At 34.3% G+C, this 26,683-nt stretch overlaps 1 pseudogene; it reads right to left on the reverse strand.

Annotated features, from left to right (window-relative positions):
- Window positions 1-457: 457 nt before the first annotated feature.
- On the reverse strand, window positions 458-26,290 carry LOC131077398 (homeobox-leucine zipper protein HOX33-like; annotated as a pseudogene).
- Between the last annotated feature and the right edge of the window lie 393 nt (window positions 26,291-26,683).

Genomic DNA, 26,683 nt, shown 5'->3' on the forward strand with positions numbered 1-26,683 from the left:
TCTTTATCTTAGCATTTAGATGAGAAACTCCTCTCTAAGTTTTTAGCCTAGTATATAATGATTCCCTTTGCATAGTATTGTGTGGAATCATTCTTTTAATTGTCCTGTACATAGTTCAAAAAATTCCATTACACCCTTATTTTTTCATTTAAAAACAATACTAACTCCATGCAAATCTTTTAACATTTCCCAATAATATTCATTCACACAAATTTTATAGCCACATCCACAATAAGAAAACAAGAGCTGTAGAGCAGGGAAGTTCCTGCCTAAAGAGTGGTAGAACAATATTGTTTTTGTTTGATCAAGGTTTGGAATTGCCATTTAATCTCTATATTGCTGAATGGAAAGCTCCAGTCATCCAACATAGTCTTCATACCTTCATTGCGCTCTCTTTGACAATCTACAGTTGACTGGCTACTTGGAAACCAATTGAACATGAATATTAATTATGTGCCTAATGTAGAAATGACCAATTCCTAAACATAGTTGCAACGAGGTCAATGTTGATATTGCCATCTAGAACATCCCAAGCCACTGCTCGTTCAAAAGCATCAACCCTACACTTTCTAGATACTTGAACCCCTGTTGGAATGTAAAGAATATCTGTAAAGACAAGTGAAAAAATAATGCTCTTAGCCTCCAAAGCCACAAATAAAGGAATCTCAAAGGCCCAAAACATTAATATTTATTGGTGAATGTATAAAAAATATGAAGCTATAATACCATTGTTTATATCATTTCCACCCACCTGATGGATGACTTGAAACAAGTATTTGTAAGCAATTTCTCTCACACTTTGAGGAATGGTTTTCCCCCATGGAAGTCTTGATAAATAATCTTCAATGGTTTCCAACATGTGTAGACCTGCTTAATTTGCAAAAACGCACTTGGGAATGTTCTAGCAATTAGAAACACTATTAGCAACAATTGCACTGGGTATATAGTTTGATAATTAAAAAACTAAAACACTATTAATTCAAATAAAATGTATGAATCTAACAATGTTACTCTGAATCCCTCTTTGAACTGAAAGAGACTGTTGAGATATTTTTAGGAGAATGGTAGAATGACATACTACTCTAGCACATCTGAAAGTATTCATAAATCTAAACAAATACATCTATCACTTCAAATGTAAAAGTCATATTATACAAATGTTGCAATAACATAAACACAATTGGAATTTGAAAGTTCACAATTTCCAGAACAATTGGAAAGAACAGATAGCCAGGTCAATAAAAGGTTTTAAATTTCACATTTGATTTTTGAAATCTCGTAAAATCAAGAATTAAAAGATTCATTATAGGATACTCATGAAATTTTAATGGTGGAAAAATTTTCCTAGCCAAAAGTTTGATCAAGGAACATTTATTATAGCAACACAATATTATTTTGGCAAGAAGATTAAAAAAATTACAAATTCAATTTGAGTGTTCTATTACTTCGAAAAGTGTTTTAGTGTAAATTGTACATTTATGTTTAAGTCCTAATTTGAAATATTTGAGAAAAAAACATTTGGAGAAATATGATTTAAGCAAAAAAAAATTCCTATGCATAATTACCTTTGAAGCACAACATACTATTGCATCTTGATGATTCCAAAAGGTTTTGAATATAATGTCAGAATTAGCAGAATCCCTTGTTTTAGATTCTAAGCTGAAAACATATTGGGTTATTGCCATCTGTGAAGTTCCACACATAGGTCTAAGCTCAAGTAGGCCTAAGAAAAAAGACTGATTTCTTGACAAATTCAAGAACTCTTTGAGCAAAATGATGCACCTTTAATGCAACAAGATCTCATGTTTAGATACTTCATATGTTCACTGAAATGATGTAGTTAGTACACATGATTAAAAGAAAACATCAATCTCTTCAGCAGTGTGGAATCGATGTGATTTAGGCCCACCCTCTAAATGTTAGGTGAAATCTAAAGTCCACGAGAGGTTATATTGATCATGGATGTATAACAGATCAGATTATCTATATGTAAAGTTTTGATGCCAATAACTAACAAGATGAGACGGGGGGGGGGGGTGAATCATACAAACTTAATCTTCCATAAAATCAACAGATTCAACCTCGGTAACTTATACTTCAGCAATATAACCAAAAACTGCTAAACATGCTAACTCATAAACACATAATCATCATAACACATATAACACCAGATTTAACGTGGAAACCCAAATAGGGAAAAACCACTATGGGATTTCGGACCCACTAAGAAATTACTCTTCTAGAGTATGCTCGGTTAAAAGCAAATACTGTTAAAGATTACAAACACATTGCTAGATGTGACCTGGTTAAAGGATTTCCCTCAGATCTGCTAGGATCTTCACTTTGTTAGAAGTGACCTTATCAAAGGATTTCAAACACTCAATTAGAATGTTACCTTGCTAGAGGATTTACAAATAAGACTGTTAGGTCCACTCGGTTAAGAGATTTTCTGTCACTTTACAAAATAACAGTACTAAAAATATATCTGCAACTTCACATCTAAAATGCTAAAGCAGATTCTTAGTTGCTCAACACTGTCTAGTCATAGAACTTATCTTGTCCCTCTGCTGGGCTCCCTACTCTGTTATTCAAACAGGTCTTCAAGCTTCTGTGCTCGGTAATCACTATGTAGCATCCCTGTGCTTGCACTTGCTCGCATACATTGTTCATCAATAATTTCTTATTTATAAACAATTTGCTAACCGCTGAATCTCCTTGATCACATTTTCTATGATCAATCATAGCCATCAGATCTTCAATCTTGACTAGGTTCAATGTATCCTTCGATCTGAAAAATGTTTTACTTCGCCTATGAACTTGCATTCCATTCTTGGAACTTGTGCTAGGTTAAGCGGTTCAATCTGTGATGTAGATCTAGCTCCTAAATTTTCAAAGCCATAGATCCTTAACAAATTTCTTGCACTTCATATCAATCATTTAATCAACTTCAGCTAATCAGCTTCCTTCATTAAATAATGCTTTCATTCTTTCAATGTTGTCTGTCATAACTCAGTTGCAACTCGGTAAATACTAAACTTTACTCGGTAGACATTCCGCCTTCATTAACCGATATCGATAACCTTAGGGTTTACCGACTAGGTTCCTTAGGGTTTACCGACTAGGTTCTTTGCTCGGTGACATAGTATAGTATTAACCTTACAATCAACAACATATGTAGGATATCAAAACAATCTAAACATCACGATCTCATCATTGTCTAACTCCATAATAGTTGCCCAATGAATAACTTATTTCTCCCCTTATTCATCACATTCTTTCTGTGTCTTTTACCGACATCTTAATTCTCTTCAAATCAATCTTCTCAAGATATGGCAACATCATACTAAATCAAAATATCAATTTCATGACATCAATGACAAAATAATGTTATAAAGATAGTTATCATCCTTCTTCAGTTATATCAATAATCTTCAACAACCTTCTCAATATCCTTAATGAATATAAACAATCTCCTTCTATTGAAATGCCAACAATCTCCCCCTTTGGCATTGCTGACAATACCAACTTTTAAACAGTAATACCAATAAGATATTCAAATTGATTCGGATTCAGATTGCTGTGGAGACTTCTCCTGTTATCCTTGAGCTATTTTCTTCTTCTGAAGTCTTCTAGGCTTTCTCCCTCTTTCATTAGTCTTCTGAGCTGTTATCTTGCATTTAGTCTTCTCCCTTTTTCAGTAATCTTCTCCCCCTATCATTAGTCTTCTGTTAGCTTCTTCATTTAGGGCTTTACTATTTAGTCTACCATTTAGTCTACTCCCCCTTTGACAACAATGCCAAAAAGTAAAAGAACTAAATCATGAACTGTTCTGCTGTGAAGTGCTTGCTTTTGTTGAGTTACACATGCAAATGTAACATCTAAAACTCGATCAGAGCAATCTTTTCCTTCAATACTATTTCCTGTGTCCTTTTCCCTGGTCACGTTCCTGCACACCTTTAGAAAACTTCCTAAAGTGCGTAAATCAACATCAATCCACAAATAATATTCTGTAGATTCATCAAATTGATGCTTTCGCCAAACTCTATCAGTGAGTAGAAGATAGGGGTAGGATCCCTAACTTGCTTCAGAGATACTCAAAAGTGTCTCATCAGTAGATGCAGATTCATCATTCTTTGATAGTTTACAGTTGGTATTCATAGGAGTGCTTACTGGTTTTGAATCATCCATTCCAAATTTCTTCAAGATTTCCTTTATGTACTTGGATTGAGTAATGAAAATCTCATCTTTCATTTGCAGTATCTGTAAACCTATAAAAAACTTTATCTCACCGATTAGTGACATCTCAAATTCTTTGCACATTTCATTACCAAAGTTTTTGCGTAGAGAATCATTTCCACAAAATATAATGTCATCAACAAATATGGCTGAGATCAGTATTCCATTGTCTTCATCATTCTTCATGTACATATTGCTATTTTCACTTGTTCTTATAAAACCAATCTTGATTAAGTAAGAGTGAAATCTCTCATACCATGCTCTAGGTGCTTGTTTTAGACCATATAAAGCTTTGTTCAATTTACATACTTGATCTTTATTCTTGTCTTCAACAAATCCTTCAGGTTGTTCAAAATAAACTTCTTCTAGTATACGATTAAAAAAATGCAGATTTGACATCCATTTGATATACCTTGAAATTTTTGAAAGCAGCATATGCCAACAATGTTCTTACTCCTTCAAGTCTAGCCACTGGTGCAAAAGTCTCACCATAATCTATTCCTTCTTCTTGAGCATATCCTTTGCAAACTATTCTTGCTTTATTTTGAATGACCTCACCTTTTTCATTTAGTTTATTTTTGAAAATCCACTTTGTACCGATTAAATTTTTGTCCTTTGGTCTTGGGACCAATGTCCAAGTGTCATTCTTCTTGATTTGATCAATCTCTTCTGTCATAGCATTTACCCAATCTTCATTGTTAAATGCCTCTTTTACTATTCTTGGTTCAAATTCAGATATCAGACATGTGTTCTGTTTCAGTTTGTTCCTTGTCATCACTGGATCATCCTTATCTCCTATAATTTGACTTGATGCATGATTCCTTCTAACATATTTGGCTAATACAGGCTCGGTAGGCTCGGTATGATCTTCTTCATCACTCGGTAATTGGATATTCTCTTCATTTTCTTCAGTAACTCTCTTAGTAGGACTTGTCAGTTGAACATAGACAAACTCTTCATAACCTTCTAGTTCCTTGGAATTTCCTTCATCATTTCTTTCTGCAAATTCATCAATTTTCACATTTGCACTTTCTACTATTTTGTTAGATGATTTGATCAGACATTTAAATGCTTTGCTTCTAGAAGAATAACCTAGAAATGTTTCTTCTTCACTTTTCTAATCAAACTTTCCATTTCTGTCATCTTTGTGTACATAGCATCTACTTCGAAAGATTTTAAAGTAACTTACATTAGGTTTCTTGTCATACCAGATTTCATATGGTGTCTTCAAAGTTCCTTTCTTCAGTTGTACTCAGTTCAGGGTGTAAACAACAGTGCTTATTGCTTCTCTCCAAAATTTTTGTGGCACTCTCTTTTCAATCATTAGGGTTTTGGCACAATCCACAATAGATCTGTTTCTTCTCTCAACTATCCCATTTTGCTGTGGAGTTCTCGGTGCAGAGACTTGTCTTTTTATACCATGATTATTGCAGAATAAGTTAGATTCATCAGAGGTGAACTCTCCTCCTCTATCAGATCTAAGACATTTCAGTTGTCTTCCTGTTTCATTTTCAACTCTTGCCTTGTACCATTTAAACATTTGAAAAACTTTTGATTTTTCTTTGAAAAACATAACTAACATCATCCTTGAATAATCGTCCACAAATAATATGAAATATTTATCACCATAATAATTCTGTACTTTCATAGGACCACAAAGATCAGTATGCACAAGATCTAAAATTCCCTTAGAAGTGTAGGAATTACTTGTAAAGCTTGATCTTATCATCTTACCCATCTGGCATCCTCGACATATAGCATTCTCAGGTTTCTCCAAACTCAGTAGACCTCTTACTCAATGCTTCTTACTTATTTTGATCAGATTATCAAAATTTACATGACAAAACCTTTTATGCCATAACCATGTATCATCTATCTTTGCATAAAGACACTTGTTCTGAGTTGAGTCAAGGTGAAATGTGTTACCTTTTGTTTGAGTCCCGATAGCTGCTAACTTTCCATGCTTGTCATGAACTTTGACAATTCCTTTATGAAATTCTATTCGGTAACCTGTGTTGTTTAGCTATGCTACACTCAACAAATTGTATTTCAAACCTTCAACCCAATAAACATCATCACATTTTGCATTGTCAAGAAGTGTGATAGAGCCTTTACCTTTTAGCAGACATGGTGCATCATTACCAAATCTTACATAGCCTCCATCATAATCTTCTAATTTAACAAATTTGTGTTTATCACCTGTCATGTGATGTGAGCATCCACTATCTGTGATCCAAGAATAATTATTATTTATGTGAGATATTAAGGCTTTTTCTTCATACCTTTCTTCATCTGATCCATCCTTAATAGCCACATAAACAACTTCCTCTGTGTCCGTTTCATCAGATTTATCATCATTGGATTCCTCATCGGCAATTAGGCATGTCTTTCTATCTCTCATTCTAAAATCTTGGTATCCTCTGTAGTGATTGTCTTTTTGTCTGTCATCTCGGTATTCTCTCTTTTCACTAGATTCTTTGTTAGGGCAATTAGAGGCCATATGTCCTATTTTATCACAATTGAAACATTTCAAAGGTAGCTTTCCTTTATACTTACCTTTGCCTCTCGGTAACCTCCTGGCCAACAATGCTTCAAACTCTTCTTACTTTCTGATTTCCTCATACAATTTGTGCACTTCTTCCATGTTCTTATGAAATCTTTCACTTGCTCCACTGTGATTCCCTTCAGAATACTTACTCATTCTATCATTGTAATCATTAGATTCACCAAGATGAAAAGAACTAAATGCAGATTCAACTTTATTTACCGAAGACCCACTGTTATCAAAATTACTTAACTCAAATGCATGTAGCTTACTGATAGTAGCATCTAAAGAAACTAGCATGTTAGGTACAAACCTCAATTCATTGATTGTAGAGACTCAAATGGCATAAGCAGGTAGAAGGGTTCTCAATAACTTACTTGTGACATCCTTCTCTTCAATAGTTCCTCCCGATCCTTTGATTTAATTGACAATTTCTTTTAGTCTTGTACTATACTGGGTTATGTTCTCTCCTTCATTCATCCTCATAGATTCAAGTTGTCCTCTTAAACTGTCCACTTTTGCTCTTTGTACATGTTCATCACCGCCATAAACAGATATAATCTTAGACCACATTGCCTTTGTATCAATACAACCTTCTAGATCATTAAACTCTAAGTCGGTCAATGCTGATGATATTTCAATCATTGCTTGAGTGTGTTCTTGCTTCGCTCTTATCTCTTCCATAGTCATCGAGTAGGTGATCGGTGCAACATAATCATTCTCCAGATAGTATGTAGCATATTCTCCAATTCCTGATAGGTGCAGCTTCATCCTTTTCTGCCATGTGGAAAAACTTGACTTGTTTAGCTTTGGGGCATCCCTCTTATACATCTTCGGATCTTAACTCAAGTACCTTCAAACTTTTCTTCTGGAGTCTAAAGCTCTGATACCAATTGCAAAGTTCTGATGCCAATAGATAACAAGATGAGAGGGGGAGGGTGAATCATACAAACTTAATCTTCCATAAAATCAACAGATTCAACCTCGGTAACTTATACTTCAGCAATATAACCAAAAATTGCTAAACATGCTAACTCATAAACACATAATCATCATAACACATATAACACTAGATTTAACGTGGAAACCCAAATAAGGAAAAACCACTGTGGGATTTCAGACCCACTAAGAAATATACTCTTCTAGAGTATGCTCGGTTAAAAGCAAATCCTGTTAAAGATTACAAACACATTGCTAGATGTGACCCGGTTAAAGGATTTACCTTAGATTTGTTAGGATCTTCACTTTTTTAGAAGTGACCTTGTCAAAGGATTTCAAACACTCAATTAGAATGTTACCTTGCTAGAGGATTTACAAATAAGACTGTTAGGTCCACCCGGTTAAGAGATTTTCTGTCACTTTAAAAAATAACAGTAATAAAAATATATCTGCAACTTCACATCTAAAATGCTAAAGTAGATTCTTATTTGCTCAACACTGTCTAGTCATAGGACTTATCTTGTCCCTTTGCTGGGCTCCCTACTCTGTTATTCAAACAGGTCTTCAAGCTTCTGTGCTCGGTAATCACTATGTAGCATCCCTGTGCTTACACTTACCCGCATACATTGTTGATTAAAAATTTATTATTTATAAACAATTTGCTAACCGCTGAATCTCCTTGATCACATTTCCCATGATCAATCATAGCCATCAGATCTTCAATATTGACTAGGTTCAATGTATCCTTCGATCTAAAAAAGATTTTACTTCACCTAGGAACTTGCATTCCATTCTTGGAACTTGTGTTAGGTTAAGTGGTTCAATCTGTGTTGAAGATCTAGCTCCTGAATTTTCAAAGCCGTAGATCCTTAACAAATTTCTTGCACGTCATATCAATCATTTAATCAACTTTAGCTAATCAACTTCCTTCATTAAATAACACTTTCATTCCTTCAATGTTGTCTATCATAACTCGGTTGCAACTTGGTAAATACTAAACTTTACTCGGTAGACATTCCGCCTTCATTAACCGATATTGATAACCTTAGGGTTTACCGACTAGGTTCCTTAGGGTTTATCGACTAGGTTCTTTGCTCGGTGACATAGTATAGTATTAACCTTACAATCAACAACATATGTAGGCTATCAAAACAATCTAAACATCATGATCTCATCATTGTCTAACTCGGTAATAGTTGCCCATTGAATAACTTATTTCTCCCCTTATTCCTCATATTCTTTCTGTGTCTTTTACCGACATCTCAATTCTCTTCAAATCAATCTTCTCAAGATATGGCAACATCATACTGAATCAAAATATCAATTTCATGACATCAATGACAAAATAATATTTTAAAGATAGTTATCATCCTTCTTGAGTTATATCAATAATCTTCAACAACCTTCTCAATATCCTTAATGAATATCAACAATCTCCTTCTATTGAAATGCCAACACTATAGCCTTTTAAGTATATGCCAGTGCAGACAAACTTAACTTGTCAAGGAAGATTACCATGTAATTGTTTATAGTTATTATACAAAATCCTGATAGCAGTAGAGGAAGGTCATCGGACAATTAAGAATCTACTGGTATACAAGTTGTGCCCAACCTCAGGCATGTTCTCACCTAAACCATTGCATAGCTTAAAAAATCAACATTATATATATAAGTAAACAAAAAAGCTTATATAAAAATACCTATAAAATAAATGCTTCATTTGATGCAATATCATTCTCTTGTCTAGAACTCTCCAACGTTATCTATTCTAAGAAATACAAATTAAATTATTAAATTGCAAATGAAAAACAAATATTACTTGTAACCTCATTTCAATAGAAATTTCTAATCTAGGTACTTACCTCATCCTGGTTAGGTCGGGCCAAAAGCATGAAAAACTGCGTTGAATTATTATAAAAAGTTGATGTTTGTGGGTTTTCATGAAGGGACCTTTTATAATTGAATTCAGGTTCAAAATCTTCCTACTCAATTTGCTTTTCCCATAGAAAATGGGTCAGTATTGTAGGAGAGACTTCCTAAATACCATAATGTAGAGTCTATTAGATTTCAGATCCCACAATTACATTGCCAACCTATTACAAACACAACATCAGAGAGGGTTTTTAACAGAGCCCAAAATACCTTAAAATATATCCACAAATGATAACTCCACATAAATATTTTGATATTAAAAATCTAACTAAAATTTTGAAGAAAATGTTCAAAACCTGTAAAAGGAGACTTTGACACACAAAATACCCATGTTAGGATGGATTGTTTAACATCGGTATCTCATTCTATGTTGGTTTACAATTTGACAAAGGTTTTATACATATAGCAATATCTCCAATTCCATCTTTTGATAACAAAATCCAATCATCATCAGGCAATGCATTGATGACCTCACTAAAGCCCTTGCAAAGCAAGACAGATGTGTGGTTGTTGACAGACTTAGAAGAATTGAAGTAGTATAAACAACCAATAGATTTTTAAATTAGGTCAGTCTCACATAATTTAAGTGATGTTTCATGACCATAATCTGAGAGTTCGAGCATGAGAACATGCAATAGAGAGAAAAGCATTTATATGCAAGCAAAAATCCTAAGTTAAGAGTAGTGGAGATTTTGCCTTGTTTTTGTGAGTCATAATTGTCTGGGTTTACCAGTTTTGTCAAAGTCAAGATGAGATTTGAGTATGATAACTTTGCTTGTACTGTCACTTCATAAGCATTGCAACATCATATGGATAAAATTAATAGCTTTTGAAGTATACCAGCTTAGGAATCTTTTTTAAGGTAGGCGACACAACTTTTTGTAGCTCATTTATTAAATTTTCAGGCATTTCATCTTAGTCAAAGGCCACTGCCAACAACAATAGTCCTTTAATTCTTGATTTACTATTTAGAATATTGTGACTAATAGAATCTCTATGACCAATCATGTCAAGTGTCACTATAAGAGTATGATAGCTAAATATTTTGTAGCACGGGATTATTTAATATATAAAAATAGGCAAGAATAGTATCAATTATATTTAGAGACATAACTTTTACACATTATTATGAATAGGCGTAGCCAATATGGTCACTAATAATTAGCCGAGTGTTGTGAAATATCATGAGCAAGATGCTCTATTAGATATTTTCTATACACATATTTTTTCGTTCTGGTGCCTAGCTATAAAACGCTTTAGCTAATGTTGAAAAATTTCATCCCCCAAGCCAAAACAAATCTTCCTCCTAAACAATAGTAGTCGTTTTTGAATTTCAAAAATGAAAAATGTTTCATGGAACTACTCATAGCTTAAAACATAAAACATTAGCCCGCTTGATAGAAATATTGCCTAAGAAGAAGATTTTGAGCATATCAAAAAAGAGAAAGAAAATCATAAACTAATTTCTAAAGACTTCTTTATCTTGACAACTCTGGATGGTGTCACTAATGATTATGTTTTCCTAATTTAGAGGAGACAATTTTGGTGTCACTCATGATTAAGTTTTCCTAATTTAGAGAAGACAATTTAGTTTCTATGAACAAAAATTCCCAAAGGATTAACAAGATCTAAAACCAAGCAATCTAAAGAGAGCAAGAAGTTCTTAAACCAAGCAATTCCCAAAAACTAATAGACAAAGACATACATGTAAAATCACCCTAGCAATCATTTTTTTTTTTTTTAAGGCCACATAATCTCAGTGAGTACAACTTACTACAATCTATTTATAGTAGCTAATTTTCCAAGAAGTAGCTCTATGGGTGGCAAATATACCATTGCTAAGAAACCGTCTACCAAAATATTTGACCATTGGATTCCCTTGACTCCATTGAGGCATAAATACATAATCGCTTATATAAGATTTACATAATAAATTTTTTAACAACTCAAGCATAATAGAAATAAAAAATCACATGATGTAAAGATTGGTCTAGCATTAGGGCATTACAAATTTTTCATGAAGATGACCTCGAATCAAGTTTGAGTTTGCACTGTGTTAACACACTCATAATAATAGAGACAACAAGAGGAAGTATGGGTGGAAATTGCAAGCAATTTTTATCAAAGTAAATACATCCTATACCTTTATATACATTAACATATATTCACCAAATGTCTTTGCCTCTATTTGAAATGGTAAACATCAAGGCCATAGAATGTATGGAAGAAACAAGTATTGTTGAGTTAGAGCATAAAATAAATTGCTATTGCATCTGCACTATCAGATTATCAAGAAGCTATTCAATGTATAGATCTAAAAATATTTGTCCAAGGTTGTTGAAGAATCATATAATGGAGTTGATTGTGGCCATAGTAGGTTTTTGGTACTATTGTAGTTTGTAATGATGAAGTTGTTAAGTGTATGGATCTTATTGCACATTCTGAAGTTACAGTTATAAGAAAAGCATACAAATTCAAGGTAAATTATTGGTTGCAAAGGATAGGACCATGCATGTTGAAGAAAAAATCACAATTATTTGAACATATTTTAGAGTCAAGTAATGAGTTTTTTCATATTAAGTTCCAGAAATTAAGTTGCAAACAACTTTACATTAAGTGAGCAAGAGATGAATAAAAGCCCTAGAAGGTTCTAAACAAACCACAAGACAATCAATGCCAAGTAAAAGAGAAAATACAACATATGATTGCTGAAAGGGAAATGAGTGAAAACTAAAGGCCTCTGTGAAGAACAATTCACCTTTAATCCCTTACAATGACAACAAGCTTCAAGTGACTAAATCCTACAAAAACCTTAAAATCAATGCTACTAGGTATATATCCCCTTTTCCGAGATAGGGGTATGCTTCTATTTGAAATGGATAATGATATCATACTTTATGTTCATCTCAAATATGTGAGAATTATTTAGATATTTGTGGTCTAGATTTCGATCCTCAGGAGTGAGATCCAGATCCATGCTTGTAGTAAAGCATGGTAAGCAACTTGTTAGACCAAGTTTAGTAATAGATACCTTAAAGACATATATGTATGCCTCTAATTGAAATGGATGTTGATACGATGGTTTAAGTTTACCCCACATATACTTTAAATACTTTGGCATATGAATTGAAAAATCTAAGCCACGTTGAAACATAATTTATACCTATTCATCTGGCCTGTTCAAGTGTTATGATTAGCCTAGTTGATTTTAGATATTGGAGCCCTACTATTCTAAAGGGTCGGCTTTCTTAGTCAGCATGGTCTGCTACAACATGCCTAAATTTTTTATTTTTTTTCAGCACTTTGGAGGCTTCTTCTTCTAATAAACTATTTGAAAACATCAACTCATGCCATGTAATTAACACCTAGACAAATAAAGTATAGAGACAACCTAAACCAAGGGGGCTACTAACAACTAATGTTGACCCAATATAATAGAGCTTGATACTAGGACTCCCCCAAAACAGATTCAGATCAGTTAATTTCTGGTTAAGGTAAAGATATGAGATTTCAAAAAAGAAAGCATATAAAATCATATTAGGATAAGCCACATCATGATACAAAATGAAACTATAGACCCACTAAACTAAAAAGTGTAACAAAACAAATGAAATTAAATCTTCAAATCTTACTCATATGTCTCCATCTAAAAACTTCTATAGCATTGATCATAGCTTACCTAAGGAGATGGATAAATGATAAATCCAAGCTTTGAGTTTTTTCCATAGTCAACAAAAAGTCATTCAAGAAGCAATGAACCCAACCTAGATCCACTTCCTCCTCCAATAGGACTTAAATCCAAAAGGCCCTATAAAACCATGCAATTGTCTGCTAGTTTTCCTCACTCAATCCAAGCAATAGTTCGCAATTTCCTATCTCACTATAAAACTAAAGCAGAGATCAAACTAGATCTACAAGTCAAATGGATATGGTGTATTAGCAATACCATGAACAAGAAATACCCACAGTGTAATAGTGCAAAAATGAAGGAGACTTCAAATCTAACCTAAGACATCCTCAACATTTTCCATGTCTAGCCTAGTCTAGGCATGCATTTTGTTGAATAAATTTCCATCTTGTGTTGGAAACTACCATTATTTAGTTTTCAACATATCTGTTGAAAATCCTATATTGGTGGCCCCTGTAAATGCCTATGAAGATGTGTGTTCTCTCTCATTGAGAACTGAGTAGACCACTAGCCACTCCAATCGACACACACCAAAAAAATTGGTAGTAATATTTGGCATCAAGTAGACCATTAGCAACTCCAATTGGCACGTGCCGGAAAATTTGGTAGTAATATTTGGCCTAAACAATATATAGGTTCAAGGGGTGAGCATTTGGAAAAGATAGATTTTTGATTGGTTGCTAAGACATCTCATACAAGATTCTTATATTTGATATACCCAATCACATAATCATTTGTCAATAGAAGTTATACTTGCTTCAACACTAATTTATTTTTATTAAAATAATGATCAAACATGTGTAAACCTTGAAAAGTGCTTCAATATATCACAAGCCCATTGAAATTAGCTTTCAAATTGAAATATATATCTTTGCAACACTTAGGCAACAAACAACATGCTTTATCACACTGAGTTTAAATATCTTTCTATTGGCATGGTTAGAGGAGTAGAGTGATGGAATTGGAAGGCTCTATCAAGAAATGTGTGATTCACGATATTGTACAATAGAACTAATTGCCTTCTATAAAATGTCATAACATTTCTTCATCGCTTTCATATTCATTCGTTGCAAATGAAAAGAAACTCCTTTATCAATCACATCTCCCAAGTATAGCTTCCATAGAATTTTGTGCTAAAAATGTGAATATTTTTTATTCAAATACCTGTGCCCTATGCCTCACTTATTGCCTACTACATCACTCCTCTGCCTACCCTAATACCATATTGATAAACAAATAGAAAAATAAAAAATATTATTTATTTGTTTATGATCCTTGATACAAACTTTTATTTATTTTTTGTTGGCAATTGACACTCATCAGATTCATTTTGTTGTCATTGATGGCAACAAGATTAGATGGAAGTCATATACCGGTAGACATTGGCTTTGGAGCATTCAAGGCTACACCGGCACCAACACCGACACCGACATCAGTACTTGAAGGAAGCCGACATCAAGGGAGATTTATTTAGTAAATCATTTTTTAATTATTGTTGAGGCCAACATTGAATATCTTTTGTAATACATTGTAAGCTGACATAAGGCATATTGTTTGTAATGGGTATATAGGTCAGTCTACCAAGTCATTTTGATATATATGATAAGGATATGACATAGGAGAATATAGCAGAACTGTATAATGCGAAGTATATGTATGTAGATCATTTGTATGCAAGTGTTATATCATGCAATGATCTATAGATAGCTTGGAAAGCATTCTTGGAGGAGAAGAGATACCGGTAGTAGTGTTTAGGGTTTATGAATTGGTACAGAGTAGAGCTAGAACCAGAACTCTATTTGGCATAGCAGATGCATATTTGAGTTTAATTTTATTGTTTTAATTCAATAAGAAGCTTGTAGTCAGTGAGACTCTTTAGTGATGAGCAGTATGCTCTAGGTAGTGTGCCTTCCTGCATGTGCAGGCCCCCATTATATGTAATATCCTTTCCTATGGTAGTGAATGAATATTGTGGGTCACAAATCCCACCGTGGTTTTTCCTCTTTGAGGTTTTCCACGTATAAATTCTGTGTGTTATGGTGTTCATTTATGTGGATGGGTTATTTGCTTCAAGTTATATATTTATTTGTTTAATAGTTTATATGTGTATGGTATAAAAGGATAAAATCCCGTGTTACTGACATAACATTGATTCACGCCCCCTCTCAGTGTTCTTGGATCCCAACATTTTTAACTTCTACACAAGAAACTATTCTCATCAACTAACTATTCACTAATAATCTAACATTATTTATTTATTTAACTACTAAAATTAATCTAAGGTTATACTATTTAATGAAATATTCTCCAACATTCAAGAGGTTCAAGGAATGGACATTTCCTTCTATGAGATTATGAGAAGCACTCATTTAATAAGCTAGTTTTCAATTGGGAGTCAGGAAATAAAAGTTGGAAAGTAAAAAGGGAAAATGCTGGACATGCAGTAGGAGGAACATGTGATATGTGTGAAATAAATAGAACAAGAGTTGTCAATATAGTAGGAAGAGAAGGAAACCGACATGCAATAAGAATTGGGCTAGAATGTCTAGCTAAAATGATTGCTATAGAATCAGAAAAATAGATTATGAAGGAGAAAACAAAAATTATTTACCACAAACCTCCTGTTGGCATTATGGATGAATTGATTATGTGTTGCATTGATGTTTTATCATTGATGTCAACACTAGCTGTTATGGATGGTTACTGGTAGACAAGTTTTGGTTATCGATAGAAGATCTAGTGTTACCGACAGAAGAGATTATCTGTTGGACAGTTCCGACATGTTTGGGTCTATGGAATGTGATTGGTTACACGTGGTACATTCTTTTGGAGCATGTTTTGATTAGTTGGTATTGGCTTGGTATTGGATACTATCATACACTCTTGTAAACCCTTACTAGCATTGGTTTAAGGCTTTACCGACAGAGCTTTCACTCAGGAATCATGACAAGATGCATATGTGGTGTTGGTGTGGCTTCTAGATGGATTTCAGGATGCTGAAGATGTTCTTTGATCATGCTTCAACTGCTTGAAGACATTGCTTTGGCGTGGTGGACCCAGAATAGGTCCGGTGCCTATCTAGGTTATGGACCAGTATCATGCTAACATGTACTCTACACGTTGTCAGGATGTTTCAGGAGAATTTATGGATTTGTTATTGTTGTTTTGGTCTTAAGCCGACATGGCATATCATTGTAATATGGAATTATGTAATGATCTTATTGTAATATCCTTTAGGGGGCCGACCTAATTGGTTTAGGCCTTAGGGTTTGTATAAAATGATGTAAGATCTCATTATAGAAAGTGTGTAATGGACTTGGAATGCAATATCATATGTGAAGGATCAAGTCGATCATAGGTGATTGAATTGGGATTAAGGAAGAGGTCAAAGGCCTCAGGTATTGAGCTTAACCGAGACTGTAATCAGACATGGTAGATGCTATCTCTGATCCATTTATCTTGGCATGGTTCTAACCTCTGTAGTCAGTGAGACTCTTTGATAATGAGTAGTATGCTCTAGACAATGTGCCTTCCTGCATGTGCATGCCCCTCATTGTATCACATACTTTCTACAAAAGTATCATCTAACTGTGGGTAGGTTTCCCATCGTGGTTTTTCCCTTTCTGGGTTTTCCACGTACAAATCATGGTGTTATGTGGTATGGTTGCTTTGCATTGATTATTTATTTAATTGTTGAGTTACATTGTTTATCAGTATTTGTGTCTACTAGCATCTATTTTTGCTTTACCGACATTTGAATGTTTACGTGCTCTGATTTAAGGTTGTATTGTGGATTAAATGTTATAACTGTTAACATCTGATTCACCCCCCTACTCTTAGTTGTTCACTGATTATCCTAACAATTGGTATTAGAGCTTTGGTCCTCTTTTGCATAAGCTTAACCGCTTGAGGTAGATCCTATGGTAACTAACACTACTAATCCACTAGCAACTATTTTTAGAAGAGAAATCCCTAAGCTTGATGGAACACATTATGGGATATGGAAAATTCGAATGGAGACTCATCTTAGATGTCTTGGCAAAGATATTTGGGAGATCACTGAGAAAGGATACACACCTTATGATCCGACATCTGGCAATCCTACTCCTGCAGACTTGGATAAGAATATTAAAAATGATTGTAGAGCTAGAGAAGCCCTCTTGTGTGCACTTACTGATTAACAGATCATGGGATTGACTGATAAATAATTGGAAAAGGTTATGTGGGAGAAATTGCAAACTCTGAATGAAGGTGACCCTACTGTCAAAATTGCTAAACTTGATGGTTACCGGGTAAGATATGAAAACTTGAAAATGGAAGATAAGAAGAGAATTGCTGTATTTATGGAAAGAGTAAATGCGATTGTTATGGGAATGAAATATTGTGAAGGATTTCTAAGTGAAGATGAAATAGTTTCCAAAGTCTTGAGAGCCCTTCTACCAGCTTACAAGATGAAGGCAACTACAATTAATGAGTTAAGAACAATGGCAAACACTACAGTTAATAGAGACATTCTGATTGGGAAATTATCTGCTTTTGAGCTTGAAGAATTTGGATGTTCAGGAGCTATAAAGTCTGAACCTTCTTTTCATGCATCATCATCATCATCATCTACTGATAAAAGTGATTGGAAAGCCCTATATACAAAAGAATTGGAAGACATGAGGAAATAAGATGAAGAATTTGATCAACTTGAAGCCTTATTTGCTAGAAGAGTACCTAAAGAACCAACTGGAAGTAAGTATGAAGGAAAAGAACCTTTTAAATGTTTTGCATATAATAATATTGGTCATTTTGCATCTAGATGTCCTGAAAGGAATGCAAGGTTTGAAGAAAGAATTAAGAAATCTTTTAAGCATAACCAGAACATATATAGATTCAAGAAAAGTAAACAATGCTACATAGAAAATGAGGAAGGAGTAACTGATGACTCTAGAGATGAACTAAAAGAAGACTCTGCTAGTGGATCCGATAATGGAAAGGAATTGGTGTTCTATGCTTTGAAGGAAGATGAACCAATACTGGATATCAAGAATGAAGAAAAGGCCTTGGCAGCAAAAGTTGAAGATAAGGACGAATGGGTAATTGATAGTGGATGCTCACATCATATGACTAGAGATAAAGGGAAATTTCTATTCTTGCAAGAATACAATGGTGGTCAAGTCAGATTTGGAGATAACAAGGCATGTATGATCAAAGGTAGAGGTATTATTTCTTTGGATGGCAAGCATAATAGTGATAATGTCTATTATATAGAAGGTTTAAAGCATAATATTTTGAGTGTTGGTCAATTGGTTGATAAGTGTTTCCAACTTTAGTTTAAAGATAGAAAATACAAAATCATTAACAAGACTGGTTTGGAGATTACAACTGGTATTCAGATAGGAAGTAATATCTTCCACTTGAATGCTAGTAATAAGACATGCTTAATTTCTCATATTGATGAGAGTTGGTTATGGCATAAGAGGTTGTGTCATGTTAATTTTTATTGTATTGTTAAGATCAGTTCAACTAAGGCAGTTAGAGATATACCTAAAATTATGAAGCCTCATAATCCGGTATGTAAGGAATGTCAATTGGGTAAGCAAGTTAGAAGTTATTTTAAGAGAATACATGATAAATCTAATGATGCAATTGATTTGATTCATACTGATTTATATGGTCCAGCAAGGACTAGAAGCTTTCAAGGTGATAGGTATTTCATGCTGATTATTGATGACTATTCTAGAATGATGTGGGTGACTTTTCTAAGGGAGAAGTTTGAAGCTTTTGAAAAAATTCAAGATCTTTAAAGTGAAGGGTGAAACTAAAACAAGATTGAAAATCAAATGTCTAAGATCAGATCAAGGAGGTGAGTTCACTTCTCATGAATTTAACAGTTATTGTGAGACAAATGGAATCAAGAGACAACTATCTGCACTCCTCAACAAAATGGAGTAGTGGAAAGAAAGAACAGAACCATTTTGGATGCAACAAGATCTATGATGATGGAAGCCAAATTTCCTCATATCTATTGGAGAGAAGATGTGAGTACAATAGTTTACACATTCAACAGAGTTCACATCAAAGGTGAAACTAGTAAGACCCCTTATGAACTATGGTTTGGACATACACCTGATGTTAAATATTTCAAAATTTTTGGAAGTAAATGCTATATCAAAAGAGATGATTCAATTGGAAAGTTTGATCCTAGATGTGATGAAGGAATATCTCTTGGATACTCAATTCAGAGCAAAGCATATAGATGTTATAATAAAAGATTATAGAAAATTGTTGAGAGTGCTAATGTGAAAGTGGATGAACAGTACATAAATCATTCTATATCATACATCGAGGAACCGATAGTAGAAATGATCATAACTGAACCGACAATGCCTCAACCGGTACAGGAAGCTGAGACAGTTACATCGACACAATCACAAAATTTGACTATGACTGATGATCAGAGTAGTAAACCTGAAGTTCAAAAGACACCAAGGTATGTAAGATTAAATAATTCTGAAGATCAGATCATTGGAGACAAGAACAATGGAGTTATGACTAGAAGGAAACTAGCTAATGAAGAGGTATGTCTTATTTCTCAAATTGAACCGACAACTGTTATTGAAGCTTCTAAGGATAAACATTGGTTAAAGGCTATGGAAGATGAATTAGATCAGATAGAGAAGAATGAAACTTGGACTTTATTTCCCCGGCCTAAAAATAAGAATGTTATTGGAAATAAATGGGTTTTTAGGAACAAACTGAATGGGGATGGTCAAGTTGTAAGAAACAAGGCTAGATTGGTTTGTAAAGGATATTCTCAAATGGAAGGAATTGATTATGGTGAGACATTTGCACTTGTAGCTAGAATTGAAGTTGTTAGACTATTTCTTGCCTATGCATCTTATAAGAACTATAAGGTTTATCAAATGGATGTTAAATGTGCATTTTTGAATGGTGAGCTTGAGGAAGAAGTATACATTGAGCAACCTGATGGATTTTCACTGACAGATGATAAAGATATGGTTTGCAGATTGAAGGAAGCTTTATATGGTTTGAAACAAGCTCCTAGAGCTTGGTATGCAAGGTTGGATAAATATCTTTTGAAGCTTGGTTTCACTAAAGGCAGTGCTGATAGTAACTTATATTATAAGATCACTGATGATAATATTCTGATTATTGAAGTATTTGTTGATGATATCATTTTTGGAGGAGAAGATAAATTGTGCATGGAATTTTCTAACAACATGAAGAATGAATTTGAAATGTCCATGATTGGTGAGATGAAATTTTTCTTAGGTTTGCAGATCAATCAAACTGACAAAAGAATTTTTATCTGTCAAACTAAGTATCTAAGGGAATTTTTGGAAAAGTTTGGTATGGAAATTCCAAACCGATAAGTACTCCTATGGTGACAAGTGAGAAATTATCTATCAAGGATACTTCTACATCGGTAAATCCGACAAGGTATAAATCTATGATTGGTGGTCTGTTATATCTAACCAGACTAGACCTGATATTATGAATGCAACAAGTATTGTTTCAAGATATCAAAGTAATCCTAAAGAAAATCATGAATGTGCAGTAAAGAGAATATTCTAGTATTTGCAAGGAACAACAAAATATGGCCTATGGTATTCCAAACATGATGATTTCACTTTATGTGCATATACTGACTCAGATTGGGCAAGTGATACTGATGATAGGAAGAGCACTTCTAGTGGAGCTTTCTTTCTTGGGAAGAAACTGGTTTCATGGATCAACAAAAAATAGTCATGCATTTCTTTATCTATTGCGAAAGTTGAGTATGTTGCAACAATAACTAATTGCACTCAAGTCTTGTGGATGAAGCAAATGTTGAAGGTTATCAAGGTAAATTGTAGTGAATTGGTAGTTATCTACCGTGATAACTTTGCAGTTATTGACATATCTAAAAATTTGGTATTTCACTCTAATACTAAGCATATATCAATAAAGTACAACTTTCTGAAGGACAAGGTAGAAGAAAAGGAAATCAAATTGGTTTATGTGAACACTAAAGAACAGATTGCAAACACATTCACTAAACCACTGTCTGAGGAATGATTTGAGTATTTGAGAGACATGTTAGGGGTTTTTTCCCCTCTGGAAGAGACTTGATTGATTCCATTTTCTCATCAGTCCGACATGCATTATCAGAAATATTATTCATTCCGACATTGATGAGTGGTGCTACTACTCAGGGGGAGTAGTCAGCTTTGAGGTTTACATTATTGCTTTGATATTTTTGTCATATTTCTGGCATTGATGTCAAAGGGGGAGAGATATTGATGTGAAAATAAAGAAAAAAGGATTTGTATACATTAGGGGGAGAGATTTATTCAGAACTTTACATAAATATCATTCAGATTGTTGGTTGTCTTCCACAGGGGGAGACTTGTTTGGCACTTCTTGGTACTTAGATGTTATTCACATCTAGTGTTGCCATCAATGCCAAAGGGGGAGATTGTTGGCATTATGGATGAACTGATTATGTGTTGCATTGATATCAACAATAGCTATTATGGATGGTTACTGGCAGAAAGGTTTTGGTTACCGGTAGAAGATCTAGTGTTACCAGCAAAAGAGATTATCTGTTGGACACTTCTGGGATGTTTGGATCTATGGAATGTGATTGGTTACATGTGATACGTGCTTTTGGAGCATGTTTTAGTCAGTTAGTATTGTCTTGGTATTGGATACTGTCATACACTCTTTTAAACACTTATTGACATTGGTTTAAGGCTTTATCGATAGAGCTTTCACTGAGGAATCGTGACATGATGCATATGTGGTGTTGGTGTGGCTTCTAGATGGATTTCAAGATGCTGAAGATGTTCTTTGATCATGCTTCAATTGCTTGAAGATATTACTTTGGCGTGGTGGACCCATAATAGGTCTGGGGCCTATCTAGGTTATGGACCGGTATCATGCTAACATGTACTTTACACGTTACCGGGATGTTTCAAGAGGATTTATGGATTTGTTACTATTGTTTTGGTCTTAAGCCAACATGGCATACCATTTTAATATGGAATTGTGTAATTATCTTATTGTAATATCATTTAGGTAGCCGACCTAATTGGTTTAGGCCTTAGGGTTTGTATAAAATGATGTAAGATCTCATTATAGAAAGTGTGTCATGGAATTGGAATGTAATATCATATGTGAAGGATCAGGCTGATCATAGGTGATCAAATTGGGATTAAGAAAGAGGTCAAAGGCCTCCGGTATTGAGGTTAACCAAGACTGTAATCAGGCATGGTAGATGCAATCTCTGGCAGTTCACTTTATTGGATTGTTGTCCATTTATCTTGAGGTGGTTTTAACCTCTATAGTCAGTGAGACTATTTTGCAATGAGAAATATGCTCTAGACAATGTACCTTCCTACATGTGCAAGCCCCTCATTGTATCACATACTTTCTACAGAAGTATCATCTGACCGTGGGTAGGTTTTCCACCATGGTTTTTCCCTTTTCGGGTTTTCCACGTAAAAATCATGGTGTTATGTGGTATGGTTGCTTTTCATTGATTATCTGTTTAATTATTGAGTTACATTATTTACCGGTATCTTTGTCTACCAACATTTGTTTCCACTTTATCAACATTTGAATGTTTATGTGCTCCGGTTTAAGGTTGTATTGTGGATTAAATGTTATAACTGTTAACAACTGATTCACCCCCTCGCCCCCCTCCCTCTTAGTTGTTCACTAGTTATCCTAACACCTCCTACATTCTCTTGGTCATCCATTTCCTTTGAACTATGGAGACAAGTACAATAATTTAAGTTGCAAGCAGAAAAATGAACAAAAAAAGAGGAAATGAATGCAAAAATTTAAAAAAAGGATACATAAATAAGTAAAATGAAGGAAATTATTGAGAATATGACTCTAATAGTATTTAGGATCATTAATTGTAGACCATCCACAAGAGTATATGCTCTATTTTGAAGAGAGCAATTTATAGTTTTCATTTTATTCAAATTTATTGTTATATGCCATTTTCACTAGTCACCCCAAGATAATTTTTTAATATTTTCCAAACATCAATCCTAGAACTACAAAACTCCCTTTATGAGTTAAATTTGCATAATTATGTAGTCCCTTATGATACACAATAGAATCTATTTATTTATGTAGGAGACTTTCAACTACAATCTCTATCTTCATTAATTCAAAATCAAATAAAAAGAGAGCAAAAGATAAAAAAATTACATTGAGATCGAGAAATCAACATTGTTGACTTTTAAGCGAGAATCGTTTCAAATAACATGCTAGAAACTTGGTTTACAATCATTCGATAATACTTAGAGACAAATTATGACATCCAAATGGTTGAGTCATATCATGTTTGAGAAATTGGCATAAATTGTAGGGAGGGAAGTTTTATGATTCCTTACAATGCGATGGCATGAATTGACAAATGATCTAAAAAAAAGGAGTCACATTCACTATACAACTATCATTTAACCATTTGAGGGTGTGGAGGTATATGTTATTAGAATCAAAGATCACTGAGAGGGGGGGGGGGGGTGAATCAATGATCTACAGGATATCAAATCCTCAAACTTTCTTTATCCACTGATTAGCAATGCATAACAAAAAAGAACATAAACATGCCAGAAAGAATACACAAATTCACAACACCAAAATTTTTACATGGCAACCTAGAAAGGGGAAAATTATGGTGGGGTTAGACTCCACAATATTCAGATACTATGGCCAGGAGTACATAAATATTACATAGATGGGGAATGCACTTGTATTCAGGCTCACTGCCTAGAGCTCACTATTCAAATATAGTTGCCCGGAAGGCTACAACCTTCAGGATAGTCTAACTGACTTATAATTTGATTACAATGAGAAAAATAAAATGAAATTAACTCTTAATTAGCATCTGACTATGCAAGAATGAGTTTTGGGTAAGCACTGAATCTTTGACTGTCTTTGCTTTGCTGAATACTCTATTTGTCTTAGTCAGCTACCGGTTCGACTGAAAGCAAAGTGCGCATGTGAAACTGCACTTAATTGCACCAAAATAGATCACCACACCACTGACACACCAAAAATTAATTGCCAAATCAATTTTTAAATATCCAATCTTAACACAAAAGCAATCCCCTTTAATTCGGCTTCAAGAAGTGTAACATGTAGCTCCAAGTTGGCTTCAATATCAAACAAAACATAGCACCAGACCAAAATATTATAATCACATGCTTCCTAAGGGTCTCCTAATCACCGAGACCACAAAAACAATCACCAAAAACATCGCAATCATCGGAAATCATTCCAGACCAAAACATTACCGAAATACTCTATTATACCGGTTAACTACCTACCGGTTAACTCTAGCTTCCAGATAAGATGAATCACGACCGCCAGATCGAATCACCAAGAAGAGTTTCCATCAATGACAACCCTAGACCATAAATCAGGCATCGAAAGTCACCAGATGAGTGTCAATTGCCAACAATCTCCCCCTTTGGCATTGATGGCAACACGTGAAAAATGGCTAAGTGTTGAAACCTGTACACCGGATGAAAGAATAAAAGAATTCTAAGGCTCCCCCTTAGATCAATAATCCAAAAATCTACATCACCAAACTGTACACTCTATACACAATTAGTCTATACATTTTTCACCTCATCTCTCCCCCTTTGACAACAATGCCAAAGATGGGGTGCTGCCCAAAATTGATATACATATGACAAACATTTTACAAATACTTGAAGAGGTCAGCATAAATAGTCTTCAAAAATCCCAAGTGAGTTTCCCACCCACTCTTCAAGTTATCCAAAATTGTGATAAATGCATTAAGTACAGTAGCACGAATTTCTAATTCTCTCAAATCCGATGATATAGGCCAGGCCATTTCCTTCATACAGTCTGCCTTATTACTTAGCATAGTATTTAACCAGATGGAAATCAGGTTCCAGAGTTGACCCACTTTCCTTAAAAATTTCTCATTATCCGCTTGAAGGTTTGAGATTTGATCATTTAAGGCTATAATATTTCCTTTAATACTTCTAGTTAATGTTACATTAGGGTCAAAAGATTGAGAAATAATAGCAAGCTTTCCTTGGTAAACACCTATCTGTTTATCAATATCAATAGTGAACTTAGGCAAAATGAGGCAAGATTTATACAATTTGCCAGCTTCTGACAATGTGTCAGAAATAGTCTGTAATCTCTTATTCAGTGTTACCCTATCATCTTCAATCATTTTTCAGGAATGTTTGTTTTCTAACTTCCTTAAACCTGTCCAAAACTTTCCGAGTAGCTGTCTTCTCCAAAGAATCAAAATTGGTATTTACACTGTTAATCAATTCTAATAATTTACCGGAGGGGCTGTTATTTGAATCTAACTATACATTGGAAGCCACCTTCTGCAAAACATTTATAGTTATCAAAATTAGCTTTTTTTCTTCATTCTCTGATTTCACTAGATCTTGACTGGCTTGAGCTTGCACTGTAGCCGTAAGCATAAGCTTCTTGACAAGAGACATCTTCCCAAGATCAACTGAGCCATCAAGATTGATCAGAACATAAGGTGGGATCCCTATAACCAGAGGAGTGGAAATTTTTGGATCAGCTATGCCTCTACCTTTGTCCACCTTAGCTACCTTGGCTTCTCCTAGCACAAAATCCTTCTTCTCTCCCTTGTCCCCAATATCAGTTTGTTGAATCATAGGGGCTGTAGAGATATCTATCACCAGAAGATTGTCACTACTCTCAACATCAATTGTGATATTACCTTGGTCTTCCAGTTGATCTTCAGACCGAGTCTCAACCTTTTGACTTCTAGACTCACCTTGTTTATCTTTCGGCTGAGATGGTCTAAATGCATCTTTGTACAAAGGGTCATTCTGAATAATGTTTTTCCATACTTCCTCTATCTCTTTCCTCACCTCCTCTACATTCCCAATCATTAATCTGTTGATTCTATTCATACTTCTAAATTCCTTTTTGTTTGTCTCTTCAATTAGCCTCTTTGCTTCATTATGAGTAATACAAGTACACCTATTTACTAGCTCTCTCCTTCATTTCTCTATCACTTTTACTTGCATTCATTCTTCTAGCATCTATTAAATTGTACAAGTCCTTTGGAATGGACTTTTCTAATTCAATTAATGTCATACTAAAATTATGTAAGTATAATACTATTGCTTCCTCAACTTTCCTTTGGTCACCATCATTAAAATGCTCAAAATTTGCTTCAAGATTCTTCAAATTTCCATCCACTAATATTTCATCTATCAACTAATTTTGGTGATAGTGGAGGAATGATTGTGTACTTACCTTGTATGTTTCCAGACTCAAGGTCTTTGTCGAGTTGACTTTTG

The sequence above is a fragment of the Cryptomeria japonica genome, chromosome 4 (genome assembly GCF_030272615.1).
Source record: "Cryptomeria japonica chromosome 4, Sugi_1.0, whole genome shotgun sequence".
In the NCBI taxonomy this organism is placed as follows: domain Eukaryota; kingdom Viridiplantae; phylum Streptophyta; class Pinopsida; order Cupressales; family Cupressaceae; genus Cryptomeria; species Cryptomeria japonica.